General features: G+C 34.9%; 1 long non-coding RNA gene across 1 annotated transcript in view; it reads left to right on the forward strand.

The window, feature by feature from the left end:
• LOC111089413 overlaps nucleotides 1-7,574 on the forward strand; it is a 31,093-nt gene that overhangs the window by 11,435 nt on the left and 12,084 nt on the right. The window contains exon 2 of the long non-coding RNA XR_002613709.1: nucleotides 6,701-6,862. This is a non-coding gene — a long non-coding RNA (uncharacterized LOC111089413). The remainder of the gene's footprint in view (nucleotides 1-6,700; nucleotides 6,863-7,574) is intronic.

The raw sequence follows: 7,574 nt of genomic DNA on the forward strand, positions 1-7,574 counted from the left end.
GTCCATAGGCTTGATCATCATATCACTTGCCCACTTCTTTCGTCTAACTATGTTGGCAAGTCTTAATAAGGGCTTCCATCTAGCTGCTCTGCAGCGATAACCCAATCTATGGAGAATCCACTGAACAGATTTCGGGCTCATCCCACCAACTTTGGCCACTTCTGCAGTTGTTAATCTGCTCGATGCTCCTCTTGACAACCCTTTTTGTCCTCTCTGATGAACCAGGACCACCCAGACGCTGCTCAGTTGTTTTCTTGCGTGTTTCCTGAACTGCACAATGATTCTGTTGACTGTCGAGAGCGGGATTCCCAAATTCTGCAAAGTTTGCCGCTGACTTATTCCACCATCTGCTTGACAAACTATCCTTCCTCTAACAAAATCTGACAATACGAGAGAACCTTGAGTTCTAGGCATGTTGTAGCACAAGATAATTAGTGTGCAGACCATTTTAATTTATATAGTGCTCTGTGAACACAAATTAGTTAGCATAAATCAGTTAAATGACGAAAAATTAGGTGTCTATTTACTTGTGACCACTCAGTGTATATTCTTTCATTGTAACACTTACTGCAACATTGTTTCATATCCATTAATCATATTTTTTGACTCTATGGAAATTATAACAGAACTTTTGACCAAATGTTGTAAAGTACAATAATTGTACATTATTGTTTATAAACCATATGAAATGTCACATACTGAGTTGGAATGGACATAATTTGTATGAAAACTAACCCAATAAATTATAAACTATGATGCTTATAGTGCATGAAGTTTTTGTTAATTATGTATTATACTAGTTAATTTCACTTACATGATAGCATATTGGACTATGATGAAATGTGAGTTTTATATAAGATAATCACAGAATACTGTTTTGTAACTTATGATCTTTCCATAAAGTGAAATAATCAAAGAATTAAAGTTACATGGTGGTGATATTCATTTGTGTATTTGGAAAACAACTATGTTTAAATGTACATAAAGTTTTGAAAGATGTAGAAAGGAACATGTAATATTTTTTTGTTCAATGTGACTAATGAACAAAGGTCAAAACATATCATCAACTGGTAAGTTCAAATATCTCAGCCCCACACTGTATTTGTGACCAGGTGACAGCCTCCTAACAAACACTTGTTTTGACATCAGTACCCACACTGTTTGTATGTGTGATATTTACTAATAAAAAAGTATCAAAGTTATATGTAATTTGGTATTTTAAATAATAGTAAAGTTAAACAGTAAGTCATTCATCATATTTAGTTGTAGGATAATAAAAGTAAATTATTGGTTTTAATAACTGCTTCATTCAAATAACATGTACGATTCTATGAAAGAAGCTATGAACAGTTTAGAAATGTATTCCATACTTTCACAAGATTTGTGTACACAAAGACGTTTGGAGGTGTGTTTTGCCAGTGATCTATGGCTATATAGAAAATGGATAAACAGTAAGTCATTCATCTATTATTTTTAGTTGTAGCCAAATGTATTAGTACCAATGTTAAAATATGCAAAATAATGATTTTAACATAATTAAATCTAGACTTCGATGACTTATCATATGTGGAAGTTTAGTAACACTGTCACAGCATATTTGTTTAAATCTTATAGACATTCATTAAAATAATGGTTTTAACATAATTAAATATAGACATTGTTTATATGTGGAAGTGTAGTGTTCACCCTTGTAAAACATAAGATAAAACTATAAAGTATCATGCGTAAAGTGAAATATTTTGTCTTGCATATTAAATAAGTGCCGCAAATCTTTGATATAATCACTTGATTTATAATTAAAGAGTTCAACGGTAAGTTTTAATTATTTCATGATATCGTACTTTTAGAACAAATTAAATATAAATGGGCAGGAAATGTATGGAACTAATAAATTATTAGTAAGTGTCGTTTTTTAGGGCTTGATTTATAATTGAAAGATTCAAATAGTAAGTTTTAATTATTTCATGATACTGTATTTTTAGGGCGATTTAAATATAAATGGTCAGGAAATGTATAAAACCAATAAATTAGCGATAAACGTTCTTTTTAGGACGATTTAGCCCCCCATTGGCACAATAGAATGTTTGCAGACTTACATCACTAGAAACCGGGCTGGACAGAGTACAGATAGTCTATTATTTTCCTTTGTGCTTATTTACGAACAAATAAATAGTACAATTTAAATGTTCAGAAAATTTAATAAACTAATAAATTAGATATTTAAACCAATTGTATTAAATATAGTCATGTGAAACAATGATGTCATGGCGGCCTAGCAACGCGCCCTCTGGAAGCAATTTGTGGAACTATGACGTCATCATTTTTATTACACCCCACCCCCCATCGTCCTTGAGGCAGCCAATCAGCGCCTGCATCCAAAGTGCCTCCCTAACTACTGGAGTCATCATCTACATAAAAAGTCATCATGATCAACAGTGGATTTGGGAATCACATAATTACTCTATGGACACAATGCAAAAGTTTGCAAGTTTTAAAATCCACTGATTTTATGAACGTTTTGGAAGTAGCCATAAATTAAACGTCAACGTTAATTATCATAATGAAAGACTTATTATAATCGATTATAATAAATGTAAACTAGATGTAATAAAAAACAACAATGACAGTTTGGTTTTAAGCACAAAGCTACACAATAGGCTATCTGCGCTGTACCCACCGTGGACATGCAACCGAAACTTTTACCACTGAGCCACTGGGAGCCAAAAATCCTCACATTTTATCCTCATGTTTCGCGTTTCGAGCTGCTTCATTACGTCAGCTTCCAGTCAGACCGAAGAAGTAATTTGTCACTAAGTTATGCGTATCACGTTTAACTTGAGTTTAAAGTTTTAAATATGAAATAAAGTCGCCTTGAGAACAAGGCTACGGGAACAAAAATAATTATGGTACATAGTTATGTATAAGTTACCTAACTTTTATAGTATATATATATATCTTTATTGACTCAGAAGCAATGTTGTAGTCTTATAACATGAAAAATTAGGGTTCGAGCCTTTCGGTAGGTACAAAGTTCTTAAATACAAACTGTATATATCTTTAACACAGGAATAAAAAAAAGTTTGAAATTAGCCTTAGATGTTAGTTACCCCGTATAACACGAGTCAGTGAAGAAGATCTATTGTTACATTGGACAGTTAGTTGTATTGTACACAACACTAATCACCCTGGGTGTGGGGTTATTTTACAGCTGTCATAAGGAAGAGAGTTCCTTCAGAGTTTTTGCAATTGGTCAGATATACAATTTTGGCAAGGAAAGCGGTTTTAGTTTCTTTCAGAGAGAGAGACCTGTGTTACATTTACGTCCATTGCTTCTCATTTGTAGACTTGCCTATTTTTAATTTTCATACATTTTCCACTCTCTAAAGGACAGTGCTTATTTATGTGCGGGACAAGCTGGTTTCTCTCACTTTTGCTATACTCCAGTCACGTTTCCTCTCACCAGGGCCGGCATGGCCAGGTGGTTAGGGCGCTCGACTCGCAATCTGATGGTCGTGGGTTCGAATCCCCGTCACACCAAACATCCCCCCCCATTTCAACCATGGGGGCGTTTTAATGTGACGGTCAATCCCACTATTCGTTGTTCAAAGAGTAAACCAAGATTTGACGGTGAGTGGTGATGACTAGCTGCCTTCCCTCTAGTCTTACACTGCTAAATTAGGGACTGCTAGTGCAGATAGCCCTAGTGTAGCTTTGCGCGAAACTCAAAACAAACAAACAAATTGTCTCACCAATCAAATCCTCGAAACCTTTGTTAATGTAATCACCAAAATATTCGTGTCCTAATTTCCCAGCCCCGGAATATCATAGCTAATGATATACTTGTCGCAGTTTTCGAGTTTGGACAGTTTCCTTCCCTGCAACTTGAAATTATTTCCTTTTTCACCAACTGATCAATTTTTAAGGGGCGGGATATGATATTACTTCACCCTTTTGATAAAGTGAGCAATTTTATAGTTTGTTTCTGTTAGAACAAAGCTACACAACAGAATATCTGCGCTCTGTCCACCAAAGGAAATAATTGTAGAGTGACCTTTGTTCACATCTCTAGTAGATCTATCTATTATAGCAAATTTCTTCCAATTTCCATAGCTAAAGACGAACATAAATTTACTATGGTTACCATAATTATTAAAAGAAAACAATGTTTGTTGAATTTCACGCAAAACTACTTAAGAGCTATCTAATCGTCCCTAAATGTTGAAGTGATAGACTAGAGAGAAGACAGCTAGTTAACACCACTCTTCACAAACTCTTTACTTCCCTAAATGTTGAAGTGATAGACTAAAGAGAAGACAGCTAGTTAACACCACTCTTCACAAATTATTTACCAACGAATAGTAGGATTGACCGTCACACTATAAAGTCCACACGGTTGAAAGAGCAAGCATGTTCGGTCACGGGTTTCGATTTCACGACCTGTAGATTGTGAGTCGAGCGCCAAAAACCACCATACTCAGAATTTCAAAGGAGTCTCTGTAGCAACTATAAAACAGTAACAATACGCGCGCACGATACAGAGTCCTGACCGTAAAAAATAAATTATAACGTAGTCTGAGTAAACATTTCTGACTGTCGCTTTGAGTTTGTTTAGGTTTAACTCAGAAAAGGAACATTACGCCAAAACGAATTTCATCATCAGAATACACAAATTTCATCATCAGCGATATGCAATAATACTCATCACGAACACATACTACGATATACATTTCAAATTAAAAGATTAGAGGATTAACAATGCTGCTGGAATGTGCAATTCCGAATTGTCCAAAAGCCAAATGTTTATGTAGTGTCGTTGTGTTCCTCTTCTTAGTTCGACTCAGCTTTCCGCTGGATGACTCTATTGCTTGTTACTTGGCTTAGCCCGAAATTTTCATTTATGTGATAAATCTCATTGTTTATATAACACAATAAACTTTGGACAATAACAATAATTTACAATCCTGTATTGAACTTCTCTTTGGGCACGAACACACTGGATAAAAGTTCAGAATTATTCAAATAATTACTTTCAGAAAGATAAAAATATAAAGTAAAGAAAACAGAGAATACTATTTTCAATACAGTGTATTGTAATGATTTAGTCAAACACAAAGAAAACTTTCTTTAAAATGTGTAAAACAGATAAGACACATAACGCTGTCCAGTTTAGCCATTTACGTCTAAAATGATTATGTATGTCTGCGGAATTACAACGCTAGAAACCGGGTTTCGATAACCATTGGTGGGCAGAGCATAGATAGCCCATTGTATAGCTTTGTGCTTAACTTCAAACAAAACTTCGGTATTTTCATTAAATGGTTTAGCTATAAAATCTTTTAGGCAAACAGACAACTTGTAAATATTCTCGTAAATCGCTTTAGTTTTAATATTCTCCTGTTGTTATAAACAAACTATAAAATGTTTATATTTTTTAGGCAAACAGACAACTTGTAAATATTCTCGTAAATCGCTTTAGTTTTATTATTCTCCTGTTGTTATAAACTAACTATATTTTTTTTATATTTTTTAGCCAAACAGACGATTTATAAATACTCACAGATTGACCATCTTGCTTCTCGTAAATCGATTTAGACCGTTTTTCTCATGTTGTTATAAACTAACGAAAAAAAAACAGGGAATAACTTGGACAAGGGATACGATTTGTCGGCACCTACAACATTGTGAAAGAGATACTGAGATTAATGCCAAACCTATCACAATGTTTTACCCGTAAGGGATTCTGAGTAATGAAATAATTTAAAACTAAAATGCGAAGTCTTATTGTCTGTTACTGACGCTAGGGCTAGACCTAAGCTTACTTTGTTCCAAAGACTATTGTTAGTTTAAGGATAAACATAAATCCAATGATATATTTAAAGCGTAAACTTGCACCCGTGTAACGAACATATTGTATCAGTTTTGTTATTCGGTGTTCTTCAGTTAGTCATTTATACCAATAGGTTGGTTGAATGGAATTCTTTAACTTTAGAATAATTACAAATCGGATATGATATAGAACTAAACCCTACACAATGACGAAGATAATCAAGTTGGCAACGCCTTCTGTCTCGTGATTATATGACCACGTGCGAGATGATACTGCACTTTCCAACTGGTCATAGTATGAACTTGTTAAGCAATGTAAAATCTAGTTTTTGTTTCTGTCCAAATGAAACTGGAAAGCTGAACGTTATCAAACACTCTTTTACACTCGCAACAAATTCAAATGAACACCGTGTTCACCAAAATAAGTGCATAACTATTTAAAATTGCAAAGATAAAATTGTAATATTTCGAGTCGAATCAGATTCGTGTGATTACAATATAATAGGAACGTGACTCCATCTTGTGGAAGAAATCAAAGTTAGTAATATTAAATACGTTGTTAAAATCTTTTAATTAATGCTTTTGGCAACTGTTATCTATCATACAGATGAAATAGTTTATTTTAAACTTTATAAATAGAAACGTAAGAAAAGTATATTTAATTAGTTATACTGGTGGCCAGATTGATTTTTAGTTTCGCTACAAATAGGTAACCTGGTCTGATAGCAACTTTATATTAATATAATTTATTTATTTATTTGATACATGATATCAAGAGCAAAATTCATTCATGTGTTCTTGGTTCAATGTATGTGATTACTTTTTACTAATTGCCTGTATTTTCGGATTTTTTTCAACCTAAACTCCTTTGTAGCTGAAAGAACAACAACAACCTGCGATCACCTTAATTGGGCGGTGTCCTGGGGCTTGTTGACTGGCTTCCTCCGACCCCGAATACCAAACGTGTCCTCCTCCCCCATCTGGATACGCGTTTCTCGATGTCCTTGGAGTTGGCCGCGGGTTGAGGTCAGACTAGGTGAGTACTGAACCTCGGGATCACATTTACGCAAGAGGGGGAGGATTGGCTGGTGGGGAGGATTTTTTTAATCACTTTTGTTCAAGGCCGAGTATTTCTGGACACCACTAAAAGGTTGGCCACACAAGGAGAGGAGACCAATTTTACGAGACCTTTACTACTGTACGTTTCGAATTTCACGTAAGTGCAAGTCCTAAAACAGTATTAAGACAGGATATTTACGTAGGAGTTTTTACACAGCGAGAGTATTGTTTGTTTGCAGTTAAGCACAAAGCTACACAAAGGGCTATCTGTACTCTGCCCACCACGGGTATCGAAACCCGGATTCTAGCGTTGAAAGTCCACAGACATACCGCTGGGCCACAGCGAGAGTAAGACACACTGAAATTCGCTTTCTTTTGACAATACTTTTTTTAGAAATTCATTTAGATGCTCTTTTAAAAACATATTTTAATCGTCACTCGAGTCAACGTAAAAAGTAACACACTCTACTACCTGGCTGGGCGCTTTGTGTATTCATAAAGTAACACACTCTACTACCTGGCTGGGTGCTTTGTGTATTCATAAAGTAACACTCTACTACCTGGCTGGGTGCTTTGTGTATTCATAAAGTAACACTCTACTACCTGGCTGGGTGCTTTGTGTATTCATAAAGTAACACTCTACTACCTGGCTGGGTACTTTGTGTATTCATAAAGTAACACTCTACTAC

The sequence above is a fragment of the Limulus polyphemus genome, unplaced genomic scaffold (genome assembly GCF_000517525.1).
Source record: "Limulus polyphemus unplaced genomic scaffold, Limulus_polyphemus-2.1.2 Scaffold6152, whole genome shotgun sequence".
In the NCBI taxonomy this organism is placed as follows: domain Eukaryota; kingdom Metazoa; phylum Arthropoda; class Merostomata; order Xiphosura; family Limulidae; genus Limulus; species Limulus polyphemus.